We start from the raw sequence: 17,465 nt of genomic DNA on the forward strand, positions 1-17,465 counted from the left end.
ATAATTGGGTGGAAAGGGGTGTGTGGAGGGGAGGGACAATGACGAGATGAATGCTAGAGGGAAGCCACGGGGATGGTATGAGGAGAATGGAAAAGCCATGGAAAATCCTGTTTGAAAGAACAGTGAGAGTGAGAGCATATGGGCAGGTTGGAGAGGAAAGGCAAGAAACAGAATGGGCATGTGAAGAACCACGCCTGAGACTGGAAGCATGAGAATATAGCCGAGGAGACCAGGACAGCTGGGATGGGGTAGGGAAGTTGGGCAGGGCTGTTGGATTGGATGTAAGCAAATGAGTGTGTGTTCTAGAGGATGTGAACAGTACTGTATTGCGGGCAAAGAATGGGGTAATTGTTTCTGGTGAAGTGGAAAGTAAAGCGTGTTGGACAGAGTTGGGGGGATGCTGGCAGGTCTATACAATGGTGGGATCTGTGGACGAAGGAGCTGGTCTTAGAGGTCAGGGGCACACACCTATCTCAATTTCCATCTCAGCTGTAGGACAAGTTGAGCTTTTTCTAAACGAGAAATTTTCAAAATGTATTCAGCAACAGATTCAACAACAATTTATGCAAAAAATGTAAATAAATGCATGTTCGGGTAATTGCTGCAGTTGGTTTTATTTGACATATTTCAACTCTCGTTGATTTATTTTTACCTTTGTCTATTCTTGAGTGTTACCATTGCCTTTTGAGTAAATGCATGGAATTGCACCGACAACATGCATCCACAAAACATGTGAAAACAGAATATACAAAATGAGTCTTTCTTGCTTTTACTTTTCTTGGGACTTGTACATAGCTCTGCTGTCGACCCCCAATTTACTGCTAAAACCAAAATCTGCTCGTCTGCTGTAAATCTTGCAATTTTTGTGCTTGTTCTTAGCTGCCTTGTAAATTGCATCAAGTTGCTTGTTAATTACCAGTTAAATTCACTGTTATTCAGGGCTGCAACACAACCGTGTAAAGATTTTAATGCAGTGGTTTATGTTTCTGCAATGCCAATTAACTGTTGAGCTTAAGCTAAGGACCATTTCTTGCAGATGGTGAATTATTGTTCAAGCTCTTTAAATTAAAAAATGAACCTCTATCTTGCATTTCAGTCCAATCTTTCTTTCCCTGGCTTTATTTTTTTATCCTGTATTTCACTTGAATTCAGTATTTTTTCCCCATTCAGTGTTCTGTTCTCAACTGTTAGTGAAGAAGTTCAGCTGTTGCATCCTACATTTACTAATGGCCCAGATGCTTGTTGCCTTCACCACATTAATTTCAGCTCATGCTTTAACAAATTACAGGGCAAAAAACATGTTTCAAGTCATGAAACAAAAGGTTTATTTAGCATGGCAGACCTGTTAAGTCTCAATCCAGCAAATTCTAAGCTGTTGGTACCACTTTGCTTGAAACGCTGTCAAATACCACATTCCGTTCTCAGTTTGGTAGAGGTTGGTAAGACGAAGCACAAAGGGATATAGACAAGCATGCAGAAATTTGACAGATGAACTATAATGTACAAAAATATGAACTTGTCCATTTTGACTTGAATAAGCGTAATGCATAAATGGAGAGTGTTTACAGAACACAATGGTAGAGGAATCTGCCTATATCATGAATACTTAATCTGCTTGAGATTTAAAGTTGTGCATGTAGTCAAATTCTGTATAAATTTTCCAAGTTAAACAGACTTTCTTACTCTAACGTTGTATTTTTTTTTCGGCATGTATCCTCTCAATTTTTTTTGTTTCTTCAACACGAATCATCTCGGCAGTCATTAATTGGTATGACCCATAAAACCTGCAATGGTATATGGATTGATATGCTTTGTTTGAAATATTGAAGTAGTCCAGTCACTGTCCCATCAGTGTAATTCAGTTGTCCTTTTCAAATCATAGGAGTGGCTGGCAGTGCTGTTTGATTAAAAAGAAGTTCACGCTCCCATTAGTTATTTTCATTCATGAAGCTTTAGTCATTATTCTCAAGTTGTGTCAGCTCCTTTTAACTTGTCTGTCTCCTCTCCACCTATCTTCTCCTCTATCCATCTTCGATCCGCCTCCCCCTTTTTCCCTATTTATTTCAGAACCCTCTCCCCACCCACCTTTTCTGATGAAGGGTCTAGGCCCGAAACGTCAGCTTTTGTGCTCCTAAGATGCTGCTTGGCCTGCTGTGTTCATTGAGCTCTGCACTTTGTTGTCTCATTGTTCTGGAGTTGTTAGGTATGTTCGGCATGTGTTAGAGTATGCAAGTGCAGAATTTCACGGTGATTGTGAGACAATTGGAGATGAGAGAGTAGTCAGAACCTGCAGCTCTGATATCCCAGCAACAGTTTGAGGAGTGGTAACTGTACTGGGATGGCACAAGGTCCAGTACCAGGAGGGTAGGAGTGCAGGTAATTGTGGTCAGCTCTACAAGGCCCATCAGATTTTCCTGGCTTGTTGGCAGATAGGGAGGTGTTCAGTTTGGATAGTTGGGCGGGGGGAAGTTTTCAGTAGGGGTAGCACTCTTTCCTCACAAATCAAACTTGATCTTCCCTATCCATCTTCTATCCGCCTCCCCAATCTCCCTGTTTATTTCAGAATCCCCTTCCCCTCCCCCATTTCTGAAGAAGGGTCTCGACCCAAAATGTCAAACTTTCCTGCTCCTCTGATGTTGCTTGGCCTGCTGTGCTCATCCAGTTTCGTACCGTGCTATCTCAGGTTCTCCAGCATTGGCAGTTCCTACTATCTCTTGATCTTCCCTGTCCCTGACTTAATCAGGTTGGGGATAGGGTGTTAAGCCCTATTTACCAAGCCCAATTCTGGTTTTAGGTTAACATTAACTTGCACCACTGATGCACCTTTCACAATTTTAGGACTGTTTTTCAACCGATTTAATACCTTAGAAATGTTGTCAATACCAAATTGTTGGAAGCAATACAATCTGGTTTTCCAACAAGTGTCTGTTTTGGCTGGGGTGAAAAAGAAACTTGCAACTCAATGGAAAAGGATCTTGATTGTAACACTGTTTAGCTGCTGAGAAAGCATGTGCTATCATTTTGAAGAAGTCCCAGCCCTGTATACTTTGTCTAATTACTGAACAATTGTTCTTGGTTGGCCTGGCTTTAATTGCTTGCCAGAGCATTTCCTCTTGAAGACCTGGCTGTATGTCATTGAGTGTGTACAAGTCCTTATCAGAAGAGCTTAACTCGGTACTTTAAATGAAATTAAGGATTTAAAATATTTATAATGGCTCATCTTTTGATATGATCACTGCTGTAATGGGTGAGGGAAATGTCCAGTTATAGGCCCAATACAGATTGAAATTTGAGTTTGTGCAGAGCTAACAAATATGGATAGCAATTTGATCTTTCACCAATGTTAGGAGTGGAAGTAGGCTATCTGTCCTCTCGGGTCTGCTCCGCCATTCAATAGGATCATGGCTGATTCTACTGAAGCCTCAATGGCAATTTTCTGGCTTTCCTCTGACACTGTTTATGATTATCTATATATCTTTAGACAAAAATCTTGCAGAATTCCCCTCCCTGATTACAGTCCAGTATTTTTGTTGGACATTGCAAATGCATAGATGAATGGTGAGGACAGCAATAAACTTGGAGTAACTTACGCAATTCCTTTTTATCAAGATATGATGGATAACTACTTGGGGAAGATGTTGAAGGGTTCTTGGTGTCTATGGCACAATGTCTCGTGAAAAGTCTTTTTAAAAAAGCAAAGAAAATCCTGTTTAACAATGTCTTGACCTTTTCAAAGATCTAATTCCACTCATATGATTTAGACAGACTGAGAGCATGAAAGTCCTCATGGACTATGATGATACAGTGGATCTAAGAGGGGTATTTTGTCCTGGTTTTTATTATAGAGCAAGGTTGAGATAGAGGCGACAAGCAGTCAAAGCAAATAAAGTGAACAGTTTAGTGAGCCTTTGGGTTTTCCTTTAAAGTTGCAACAATAGAAGCAGCCTAAATGGCTGGGGTCAAGCTCCCAAAGAACTAGGATTTTCAGTTTAGCTTTCAGCAGTTGTTGCTGGGGTCTGAAAAAAGTGGATGTGAAGCTCTTGTCCCTCTCTCTGCTACAGCTAAAAGCTGGGGTTTTCTTTCTACTGCTAGAATTACATATGGGACAATCTATTTTACTGAATTTGTCTTTGCCAAGGATGTGTTTGTGGGATGTTACTGTTTCAGAATTTAATTTGTCATATAAATAAGCCAACTGTTCTTTTTATTTTGTCCCTATTTTTAACTGTACTGTGAAAATAAAGTGTGCTTTGCTTCAAATTGGGTAATTTTTCCAATCAAGTTGAATCTGGAACATAACGCCTTATGCTTAGCCTGGATCCTAACTTTTTTTTCTTATTTTACAGCCATCTTCTTAATATATTTTAAGGGGGTTTGGTATCATCCGTAGCAGAATGAAAACATTTGATGCTTCACATTGCTTACAGTGCTCAACACAGGATTAATGATTTCTGTAGTTGATAGCTAGATGGCATGTCAACTTGCTTACTCGCCACAAATCGTAATAAAATGTACTGTTAGCTGAACAAGTGACTTTGTCAGGAGAAAGTGTCAACTATGCCTGAGCTTGCAAATATCTGATATTGATCCAATATTTTGGGAGGTAAGCCATGTAGTCCTGGTAATTAATTTAAACCACAAAGCGACTACTAAGTAGTGCACTTGTATATTGGGATTTAAGCTTGTACAACAGTAACAAGAGTCATTGAATTAACTAAAAGGTGTCAGATTGAGTGGCTGAATGGCCTGTTCCTACTCCACATCCCAATGCCATCTATTTGCCCTTTATATTTCTTCAGTCACTTAATTTATTAATTAACCACAGTCAACATCTTAACTCATGCTGTACTAAATAATGTCTCTCTTTAAAAACAATAAACCAGCCTTTACCAAAAATGCATTGTTTAGTTTTCCTATGTTCATATTCTATCTACAGTGTTGTAACAAAATCTTCTATATCGTTCTTTCTTTAAATGGAAAAATGACTATATTTAATTACAATGTGAACAAAATAAACTCATGTTCTCTTACCTCCTGTACCACAAGGTGTCTTTCTTCAAGGATCTCAGTAATTTCTTTAACAGTTTCAGATGCAAGTGGAGATACTCTCTGAGAACTGGTGACTTCAGTGTTCCCTCTGGGCATCTGTGCATGTAGTTCATAGCATTGACTTCTAGTTCCTGAAATTATTGGGTGACTTCTATCAGTCCACACTACTTTGGATTTTTTTTTCTCTTTATAACATTTCCTCCATGCTAGCAAGGTCAATTCTCAGTCTTTACTTGGCAATACTATCTGGACACACATTGTCCCAGACAGAATGATTGTCTGTAAATCATAGAATCGTAGAATCCCTACAGTGTGGAAACAGGCCATTTGGCCCAACAAATCCACATTGAAAACATGCTATGGGCTATTATTTTCTTAGATTGACCCTTGTCTAATATTCTAAAGGAAATCTTATAGATGGGCACTCCCATATCTATTGCTTCCACTAGTGCCAGCATTTCACAGACTTAAGATGCTTTTAAATACCATTTTTATTCTCATTGGTTGTCAGGCCAATGGACCACATTTTTTTTTCTCACCAAGTCAATAATAGGACCCTGCTTTACAATAATAATTGTCTAGCAGGTTGGCAGTTACAGCTCCACTAAATAGAACTGACTTCACATTTTGCTTATCTGCTGCCGTTGTCTTTCCACATGAAAGTGGTTGTGGTTTTAGAAGATGCTGTTGAAGTTTATTTCATGAATTTCTGCAGTGCCTCGTGTTGATTGTACACACTTCAGCTACTCAGTGGTGGAGTGAGTGGTTGCTTGTGGATATGGTGCCAATCAAGCAGGCTACCTTGTCCTGAATGGTGTCGAGTTTTTTGATTGTTGTTAGAGCTGCACTCATCCACACAAGCCAGGAGTGCTCTATCATGTTCCTGACTTGTAGCTTGTAGATGATGGACAGCTTTGGGGAGTTGGGAGGTGAGTTACTTGCTTCAGGTTCCTAGCCTCTGACCTGCTTTCATAGCCATTGTACTTATGATGAGTCCAGCTGAGTTTCTTGTAAATGGCAAGCCCCCAGAATGATAATAGTGGGGGATTCAGTGATGGTAACTCTGTCTTTCGAGTCCCGCCCCCTCCCCTCCCCCTCCCCCCACTCTCTCTCTAGAGCAATACCTACTAATGTCTGTCTGATTATTAGTAGAACTTTGCTGCATTTATTTTCAGCAAGATGGATCTCGCTGAACTGCTCTCATTGCATCGTGCAATCCGTAAACGCTTATTTAATTTGCATAACTTTCCTTGTGTGTCATTTGCTTCTTCAGGTAATTTCAAAAATACTTCTCTTAGAATATTTTAACCCAGCTGCAATGCAGCCATTATATTAATTAACTTACATTCCTAGCTGTATGTTGCTTCGATATCTAAGAATATCTTTAAGGTCATTTTTTCCGTAGATGTGGAATCCACTTTAATGTCTTGATCATCAGGTTTTTCTTGAAATGTGGAGCCTTTTGTCTGGCTTTCATCTGCTATATCCCAATATGTTGCATGTTTTCTGTGTATACTAATCTGTACGATGAGGCTGCTTGTCACCTGTTTGATACTCAGCGTATACACCAAATTCTTTTCAGCTAAAAGAGTAAAATTTCTCTACTTTATAGTATTCCAAGTATGTTCCAAAATCTCTTCCTATTTCCACACTCACTTTAAGGCTCACCTCTCAAATTTGTACTGCATATTATGACTTTCCATGTCTTTGCTTCATTTTTCTAACTCACGGATCATACCCCTTGTCCCTCATCTTGCACATTTAGTCAGTGTTTATGTTTACTGAGTCATTCCTCCATTCAGTTATTCGTTATGACAGCTATGTTGGTTTAATGCTTGTCCCCCTGAGGCAAATAACTTTGTTCAGCATCACTGTCTATCTGCACTCAGCCCTTCATCTTTCATAATCTAGTCCTTACAATTGTCTAACTTGTTTGTGAAGTGCACGACGCCTCATCATTTCTATGACCTGTTCAGATTCTATAAATGTGTAATCAGTGCCAAACAAACTCAAGAAATGGATGCTAAACATTTGGTTCCCATGCTGTAAAATTGCTGTTGTTCGCCTTATCCAGTCTTTGTCTGCTTTCTCATTTTGTTCTGTGACACATCATGTCCCTTGAATAAATGCTACCCTAGCTAGCAATGAATTAAAATAAAATATTTTGGATTACTTCATACAATGATGTCAGGATCACCAATTTCTCTCTGAAGCCTCAGCCTTTAATGCATTTAGGTTTTCAGAAAACATAGAACTAATTGTAGCCCCTTCTGAAGACTGAAGATGATCACTTAATAATAAAGAAACTCACTGGATTTCTCCCAAAAGCCAATTGATATGGACTGTAGCCTCTGATTATGCAGTAAGTATTTTGCATGGACTGTACATGCTTGAATAGATGTTATGTTACAACTTGCTCAGTCTGTTAAAATTTTGTTGAGAATCTCATTTCTTACTGTGTAATTTCTTTCATGCATTTCAATACCAAAGTGACTTCCTGTGTGCGTGATGACAATGTTCATACTTTCTCACGCATTGCTAAATTTCTTAAATATCTCCCAGTGTCAGTTAGGAATTTTGTCCTGACCCATTTCTCTGTTAGCTCGTTCATAATTATTGTTTTCTATTCACTGCATATTGTATACTGGCCATGTCTGTGAAGTGCAAGATGAAACTTTCTTTGTTCCTCTCTTTCCTGCCCATTGCCTTAATTTTGTTAGTGTTTAGATAATGGGCGACTCAGTATGAGTCACCGTGTTGTCTGCCCATAATTTTCTTTTTTACAGATATCACATTTGTTGTCGAATAGGAAAAGTTTTGAGGGAAAGGGGCCAAATGCTGGCAAATGGGACTGGATTAATTTAGGCTATCTGGTTGGGATGGACGAGTTGGACCAAACAGTTTTTCTTCATGCTGTACAATGCAATGACTCTCCTATAAGATTAGTGCACTCCTTAGTCCTGTATCCTCCAAAAAATTTTTAATGTGAGCTGATGGATATTCAAACAACCATGTAATTTTTAAAAACATTTAATTTTTGTCATTTTTAGTTAGCCTGTCCCCTTATACCAGTAGCACCTGCTTAGTAATTTGACTGGAGAAGTTAAGTCTTTTTAACAAAATAAATAATGTCCAGATAAATCATGGACTTAAAGTTTACAGACTTCCCAAAAACAATTGTCTGTGATGTTCCAACGATATTTCACTTGACAATCGATCTTTCCCAATAACTTGGTTTACTCTGGATCTTTTACAAGCCCTGACCACTCTTTTGACTGACCTCGGTACATCATTGCCATACCTGAAGCAAGCAACCCCTCAAATTCCTTTCTCTTACTTCAGTCCTTTTACATTTACATTTTAATCATTCCGAGTCCACACACTGCATATATCCATTGTCAAAACTACAATTCAGTGAGTCTCCAACTAAAATGTTAATTACTGGACTGAAGCTCCTGAAGTCTCTCCAGCAATTTCTGTTTTTGTTTCAGATTTCCACCATCTGCTGTTCTTTGTATTTTGTTGAGTTAAAAATTCAATTTAACGATTCCTGCAACCTTGTATATAATTTGTTGTATTCCATTGCATATTCTTTCATAAAGCATCCGTCCTACATGCTAAATTAATCAACATCTGACCATCCCTGATCTGCATTTACTAGTTCATTTTTCTAATAAATTTGACCAGTAAATGTTAATAGAATTTCTTTCCTCTGTGTCCAATTCATGATCCTGTAGCTCTGAGATTACTTCACTTCAGTTATGTTTTTGATATTTTAATAGCATGTAACCCACTGGAATTGAGAGCTGATAATCACTAGGCAAGGGGTCATCTGACCCCTCTGGACATGAAGACTAGCAGTGTCTCTGACCAAATGAATTGAGAAGGAAGGTGTATTGGAGTCGAATCATTCAAAAACAGAGAGGACAACGTAGATTGGATTCACAGAGAGTGAAAAACAAGACATAGAAATATTTAGAAGAAAAATGTATTTTACAATCTTGTGAGAACGAGAGTACACTTTCTGAGTAGTGGAACGTTCCATGTTGAGAAGGATGATCTCATAAAGGATCTCATTGAAAAGTACAAAATTCTTAGGAGGATTGTTAGAATATATGCAGGAGAGTTGTTTGCATAGCTTCTCGGTGTAGAATCGTGTGGAAATTATTAGAATAAGGGACTCATCTTGGCAAGTAGACAGCATTCCATCATTCCTGAGTTATGCTGTGTAGTTGGTGGACAGTCTTTGGGAATTAGAAACTGTATTCCCTGTAATTTTACTACCAGCTGCATGAAATGCAGAGACCCAATCACGGCAGCAACTTCCAGAACCTGAATTCAATAATTGTATCAGAGCTTTCTGTCCAGAGAGCTGTATAGACTCTGAGTATGTTCAGGGGTGAAACAGATAGATTTCTACTCATGAAAATCATTGAGGGATTCAGAGGTAAGGGTGAGAAAATCGTATTGCTGCTGCTGACGTGAAGGGCTGAGTGGTCTATCCCTGCTCATTTCTTATGTTTTGTCCTCATCCAGAATCTCTGATAAAATTTCAGAGGTCATGAAACAATATTCTAGAATAGAGATCGAAACCAAAAGTGCTGAGCCTAATATCTATATCACTTCCATAGCTGAAATAAGCTTAGCAACGAGAAAAGAAGTGTAAAGGGTGTCTTCTGTTTTGTGGGAGGAATAGGTGGTGCTGCCCCCTTTGTCAACTTTCTCTTTTATTATTAGGTTCATTTCAACAAACGAGTCATGGTTAGAGTGAGGTGCTATCAGTCTATATGTTTTCACATACATTGTGGCAAAGTGGTCGTGATAACAAGTACTCTGTAGCACTTGAGGAAAGATGCTGTTTAGTTACTTTGCCATATCAAGCACTGCAGTCATGGGAGTTATTTATTCATCCGCTTCAGCTCATAGCATATGGCGAGTTGCAGAGAATTTGTCATAGGTATTCAAATGAGTCCTTGCTGGTGATTTAAGCACCACAGACATTTCCTAATTGACATTCAGATGGAGCAGGATGCTGTCTCATGTTATTCTCGGCGACCTTGCTAATGCTTATATGTAGCATGGACTTGAAAACCTATTTGTCTTTCCGTGGAAGTAGAGCCCAGTTTAAACTTCTGTTTCTGATGAGTTTACATTGAAAATATTTATGCTGAAGTTTCTATGTTACTTTCAACTTTCATAGAAATGCTTCAGTAGCCATGAAAGCCTTGACAGCATTTGCACTTAAAGTTACTTGTTGAGATGAAGTCTGTACCGATGGCCTGATGTAAAATGTTTAATTAATGGGAGAACATAGCACCGTGGGCAAGGAAAAGATTCTCATCCCTAATGGTTCCTTTTCAAATGTATACTGTGGAAGATAGAATCAGCATTTGCTCTGTTACCATCAAAGTTGCATAACTTGCCAGTGCCCCACATCCAGGTTTATATTTGAAGGATGGCCCTTTGGACTGTTGCCAAAAGTTGGTTGATGCCAAAGGAACTGTACTTCAGCTTGAGTGATTGTCATCAGGGATGCATAGCAGCTGGAAGGAAATGAGGCTGCTTGGGACAAGTGTAAATCTTCAAGGATCAATGATAAGGGTAACTTTTAGAGAGGTGGTAGTCATTTCTCCACAATTTTTTTGTTTCATCTTGATTGTCCCTTTCAATTTCATCTTGCAGTCAAGAAATAAAAAAAAAATTGGACATCGGAGAGTGGGATTGGGAGAAATGCAGCTTTCAACCTGGGATCACTATTCGTCGTGTCTGATATTATTCTGCCTCTGAATGGATTCAAAACTGTCAGCATTTTGGAAATAGGTTTATAAGGTATAATAGAGAGCATGGTACCAATGGACATTGTGCTTAAAGTGTGGGTATTCTAATAATATCGATAATATCATAGATAACGCTACTAGTTACAAGAGTAGTTTAGAGGCTGGCAATTCTGCAGAAAATGGATGACGTCCACACCAACGTTCCCTCTGTGCAGTCAAGCACAACCACTCCAATGTTCTGTGCACAGTGGTCGGCATCAGTATGCTGATACAATTATTGAATTCTGGTTCTGGAAGTTGCTGCCATGATTGGGTCTCTGCATTCCATGCAGCTGATAAGAAAATTACAGGGCATACAACTTCTAATTCCCAAAGACTGTCCACCATCTACAAGGCACAACTCAGGAATGATGGAATGCTGTATCAGAGATAATGGGAACTGCAGATGCTGGAGAATCCAAGATAATAAAGTGTGAAGCTGGATGAACACAGCAGGCTGCTTGGCCTGCTGTGTTCATCCAGCTTTACACTTTATAATAATGATGGAATGCTGTCTACTTGCCAAGTTGAGTGCAGTTCCTACAACGTTTAAGAAACTTAATATCTTCCAGGACAAAGCATCCTACTTGATTGGCACCCATCCATCACCTTCAACATTCACTTCCTCAGTGGCACAGTAGCAGCAGTATGCACTATCTGTAAGATACAGTTCAACTTATCATGACTGATTTTTGCAACTTCAAAACCTAGCATGTCTACCTCTCAGAAGGACAAGCAGAGTTGATGTATGGGAACACCAGCCCAAATTCCCCTCCAAGTCACACACCATCCTGATTTAGAACTATATTGCCATTTCTTCACGGCAGAGTCAAAATGTCCCTTCCTACTAGTACTGCAGCTATACCTACACACCAGTTCAAGAATGTGGCTCACCACTACCTTGAGAGTATTTGAGGGGCAAGAAGTGCTGGCCTAACACTTCACTTGTATACTTGTTGTCATGAACAAGTAAATGTAAGAAGTACTTATCCTATCCCTAACCAATGAGTGGTGCAAGTGTAATACTCCCTCAGCATTCTTTGTTGAACTAGATTATTCACCAAGATTCAGAATTAAATCTGGGATCTCCCAATCTACATGGCTCTGGAGAGGTGCCCTCAGAACAGTTGGGACTACAGTATATCAGCTTTGAATTCAGCCTTAATTTGATGCACTTGGTAAACAGGTGTATTTTTTCGCAGTTTTGAAATAACCGGTTCAGCCTTAGACTGTACATCCCATCTCCTAAATAAGTCAATACACTAAGTGTTACAATTCAGTCTAAGGGAATTATAACTGGATTAAGCATTAATTTTGCATAACTGTTTGGAAAAAGCAAATAATTAAAAATTTATATTAACAACTGAAAGAACTGCAGATGCTATAAATCAGAAACAAATAAAAATCGCTGAAGAAACTCAGCAGGTCTGTCAGCATTGTGAAGAAAAATCAGAGTTAACTTCTCAGGTCCGGTGACCGTTCTGCAGAACTGTGTTGGTTGTAATTAAAAATGCATATTGCTGTGAATCGAACTGTGATCAAAATGATCCAATATCTTGTTCTTTGCAAAATCCTTCACTTTTTAGATATACTTTGAAGCCCAATTTGCACAGTCAAATATTTCATTCAAAAGAATGAGCACATAAAGTCATTGAGTAATACATGTGGAAACAGGCCGTTAGGTCCAATTGTTCATGACAACTAAGTTTCCCAGACTAAACTAGCCCCACCTACTTGCATTTGGCCCATATCCCTGTCAACCTTTCATATTCAGGTAGTTGTCCATATGTCTTTCAGGTGTTGTAACAGTACCTGCATCCACCAGTTCCTCTGGTAGTTTGTTCCACGTATGACCCACCCTGTGTGTAAAACATTGTCCCTCAGGCCCCTTTTAAAACTTTCTCCTCTCATCTTAAAAATATGCCCTCTTGTTTTGAACTCCTCTCCCCTCCCCCCATCCTAGGCAAAAAGACCTTGTCATTTATTTTTATGCCCCTTTATGATTTTACAAATCTCTGTACGGTCACCCCTCAACCGCCTATGCTCTGTTGTAAAAAAGCACCCGGCCTATACCGACTCTGTTTATAACTCAAACCCTCCAGCCCTGGCAACATCCTGGTAAATCTTTTCTGAACCTTCTCCAGTTTTATATCCTGCCCGTAGTTCTGGTTGCCCTACTGTGTACAGAACTCCAAAAATGGCCTCACTAATGTCCTGTACAACCACAATATGACATGCCAACTCCTATACTCGATGATCTGTGCAATGAAACCAAGTGTGCTAAATGCCTTCTTAACTACCTTGTCTACTTGTAATGCAACTTCTAAAGAACTACGTACCTGAACCTCCTAGGTCTTTCTGTCCAATAACTACCACAGCCCTACTAATAACTAAATTAGATCTGTCCTTGTTTGCTTTACCAAAATGCAATATCTAGCATTTATCCAAGTTAAACTCAATCTGCCATTTCTCAACCCACTGGCCCAATTGATCAAGATGCTTTTGTAATCTTTTATAACCTTCACCAGATAGGTCATGTCAGTGTTTCAAAGAGCTGACTCATTTTCTGCTGCAAGTAGTTTGCGTTTTAAAAATGCATTCACTGGAGATGAATATTGCTAGCTTCGTCAGCATTTGTTACACATCCCTAACTTGCTTTGAGAATGTAGTAGTCAGTAATCATCTTGAAGTGCTGCATTCTACTAATGTCCCAACCTCTGGGCTGGGTGACCTGGGTTCAAGTCCCACGTTCTCCAGAGGTGTGTAATAATGTCTCTGAACAGCTTGTTTCAGAAATACCTATCTATAGAGCTGTTCGGTAGGGAGTTCCAAAATTTAGCTCCAGTGATACTGAAAGAAGTCAGGGTGATGTGAGGCTTGAAGGGAAACCTGCCAGTGGCAGTGATCCCATGTATCTGCTACCTTATTTTTGGAGTAGAAAGTAAAGGCCATGAGTGTGATGCAAGGCTAGATAACTCCTGTGTTAATATTTTGAATAGCACTCAGTCAGAACTTGTGCACTATTTGAACTGATGTTCCCCAGTATAAAGATTAAATAGTTGCTTCCAGAACATAATTTGAGTTTCATTTTCAACTCAATACATTGGGCAAAACCATTTTGTATTTCTGTTTGTGACAAAATTGTATGACTTACAGTTCATTCAGCTTACTCTCCCAATACTGCAACCGTTTTATTTGCTTTCTTATGACATATTTTCATAGGCTCCCCCATAAGCATTATCTTCTCTCAAAAGATTTTGTATCTTCTCACAACCATATTGAGTGCTGCCTGTTTTGCTGGAATGACAGGCAACTTGTTCACAGGCTTCACTGAATCTCAATTTTCAACTTACTGTCAGAAGCTTAAAGAAGATCTCAACAGACTTGAATATATTTTAGTTTGTCGTACCTGTAGCTATTTATTCATCCCTGTCTTCTTTCCATCAACTCACAATGAATCAGCTGGGTGCAGAAATTTGCTAAATTTCATTAAATTATCTTCTGCAAAGGTAGGTTGCCTTCATTATTAAAGCAGAACGTGCAGTTGGAAGGAATGATTCCCTTCAAACTCCTCATGTTTTGCTTTTCCTTGCTAAGTCTCACTGTCAAAAATTGTACAGTCGTTTTATTAACATGATTGGATGAAACTGCCTGTACAATTGCAAAAGAATGCAGAAAGTAAAATGTAATCTCTGTGAAATATAAATTGAGTTTTCATGATTTTAACACATCAAGTGTGTGAGCACCCACCCCAACATTGCATCAATGAGAACCACACATATATGCTGACTATAGCCATTTGGGACAGCTTGTCACATTAAGCTTATTTTCTTCGGTGCTCAGGTAAATGTTGACATGTTATAAAAGTTTTTAATCTGCCCAAACAAATACTAGTGGAGAATTGAACTGTAACCCAACTTGTACAATTTCAAGTCAAGTTTGGGTGCAATTTTCTCATTGTGCTGAAAGTGGAAACTCTTCCCTAGAGTATTATTGGAATCGACTAATACCTATCATTTAAACTCTAGTCTTCTGTGGAGAAAATGCTTTATGGAGCTGTAATAAAGTGACATTGAGCCAGCAAATGATTGCCAAAAAATGGTGACCAAGGTGGATTTAAGGGAGAATGGGGACAGTGAAAGTAAGTATGCAGAAACCTCAAGGAAAAAAAGTCACAAAATGTGGATCCTGTATATTATCTGTATTTCTGAGGATGTGTTCAAGGCTGTTGGTTGCACAAGATGATGCGTCAGTGAATGTTGATGGGGCGGAGTGAGAGGTGGCAGCATGGCATGTGCAGAGCTATGAAATTAACCATAATGAATTTTAGGTTAGCACTTTTATCAATCAGCAGCTCATCAAATACTCTGAGAGGTCCAAGTTTCAAATTATTCATCCAAAATATTTTTCTATCATCTTGTAAGATGCAACTTCAGTAAAAGAAATCAAGTTGCATTTAAACAGTACTGTATCATGTCATTGTATCTTAGAATGACTTATGTTCGGTGCTGGTTGCTTTGCAAATGTTGAATTTGCCCACGTGTAACAAGATGGCATAAGTTCAATATTTTAATAATGGTACTTTCTGGAAAAGCTCAGCAGGTCTGGCAGCATCTGTGAAGAAAAAAATCAGAGTTAATGTTTTAGGTCTGGTGACCCATCCACAGAACTTTGTCAGTTCTAAGGAAGGGTCACCAGACCCAAAACATTAACTCTGATTTTCGTCTTCACAGATGCTGCCAGACCTGCTGAGCTTTTCCTGCAACTTCTGTTTTTGTTCCTGATTTACAGCATGTGCAGTTCATTTGGTTTTTATTTTAGTAATGGTGGTTACTTTTGGAATATTGGATTAGCTTATGGTCTTCTTTGAAATACTATTACTTTTTTCTCAAAAAAACTATACCATATAAAATTGTACAGGTACGTTACATGACAGTTTAAATTTGATATTTCAAAAGTAACGCAGCTCACTTCAGTTAAGTGTGTGCCCACTGAAGCCCTTCACGACAATGAAATGTTATGTACAATGTATCTGTTTCTTCATGTCAAAACATTCTCTGCAACATAGGTGAGAGATTCTCCACTGGTCCGGTCCCTCACATTACCATTGTGAGAGGGCCTTAGACTGTGCCTTACCTTTTTGAACCTTTACATCGTCTGCCTCAAATTTTAATCACGTACATTGGAGGGTGCCAGTCTGCAAATCTTTGTTGAAGAAAACTTCTTTCTCTGTAAGACCTGCAAATTTTGGCTCGAACAAAACGCGTCTTTTGCTGTGTTTTTGTATTACACTAATTTGAGCCATTTAGAGTACAGAGATGCAGACAAGTCTCCGCTGAAAGACATAACACCAACTGTAGCACCCCATTCTTACTGAAGCAGAACAATGGGTTAATTTACTCAAGTCATGGGATATGAGCATGTAACCTCTTAGAGGCAAAAATGTCAGCTGAGACAAGCAATATATCACAGTGTCATTGAGGCATAAAAATAATTGGCAGTCTGGCTGTAGCAGAGATATTCACTTTCAAAAGGTAAGGCACAGTCTAAGGCACAAGCATTCACTTTCAATTCTTCTACCAAGATGTAATAACCACAAAGGCAGAAAACTTAGGTACAGCAAGTAAGCTCTCATAATGTTTTGATATCCCTTATTTGTGAGAACAACTGCTAGTGTTGGTTGTTCCATTAACCTCTTTTTCACTCCTAGGTTGCTATTTGTCTATCTTTGCATGGACTTTCTCTTTTTAAGCCATTCCATTATATTCCTCTTCAAGGCCTCCTTCTTACTTTCCTTACCCTCCATAGAATCCCAACAATGTAGGTTTGAAATAGGATAAGTTTAATTAACAATTATTTTGCAACCTGCAAAACTACATTTCAACAGTGGTGCAGTAATTGTAAATGGTGTTTGAAACTGAGTGACAAGGGAAGCTGAGACTGTGGTTCTGATATTAAATGGAACAAAAGCAGAGACCAGAGTTAACCTGCTACCATTGTGATCAATAGCAAAGTTGATGTAAGGATTTGCATTTGTATAGTGATGTTTGCAACTACAGGATATTGCAAAGCTGATGTGAAGTTTTGGTCGTGATCAGAAAGCTGCAGTCACATCTGTGAATACCTGCAACTAATCTGAGGATAGAAAACTATTTCTTTCTTGACTGTTGAATAGTTTCTTCAGTATTACCTTTATTCGAGTAGCACGCTGGAAATTGAGCCCCACAATTCCCAAAGTTGTTGCTAAAAGTTAAAGATTTTATAACAGGATGTAAAATCCCCAATTTAGATCCAGGTTGACAGAAAGTAAGGACAAGGTTTCTGTACTTAATAAGAATTGATATTTACTAGAAGTAAATAAATTGTAGCTGCAGATATACAATTATGAACTGTTGACATAACTCTTCGAGTTAGAACTCTAATCCCTTTAATACTCACCCTACAGGCATATGCAGACACAAAAAAAAAATTTTGCTATGGGTGGAGGGGAAAGTGGAGAATATAGTTAATTGAAGATAACAAAGTGTGAAGCTAGATGAACACAGCAGGCCAAGCAGCATCTCAGGAGCGCAAAAGCTGACGTTTCGGGCCTAGACCCTT

The 17,465-nt window shown here is 38.9% G+C and overlaps 1 protein-coding gene across 4 annotated transcripts in view; it reads left to right on the forward strand.

The window, feature by feature from the left end:
• Window positions 1-17,465, forward strand: part of ipo8 (importin 8) — a 154,782-nt gene that overhangs the window by 46,740 nt on the left and 90,577 nt on the right. The gene's annotated exons all lie outside the window — the stretch shown is intronic.

Source organism: Stegostoma tigrinum, chromosome 18 (assembly GCF_030684315.1).
Source record: "Stegostoma tigrinum isolate sSteTig4 chromosome 18, sSteTig4.hap1, whole genome shotgun sequence".
Classification (NCBI taxonomy): domain Eukaryota; kingdom Metazoa; phylum Chordata; class Chondrichthyes; order Orectolobiformes; family Stegostomatidae; genus Stegostoma; species Stegostoma tigrinum.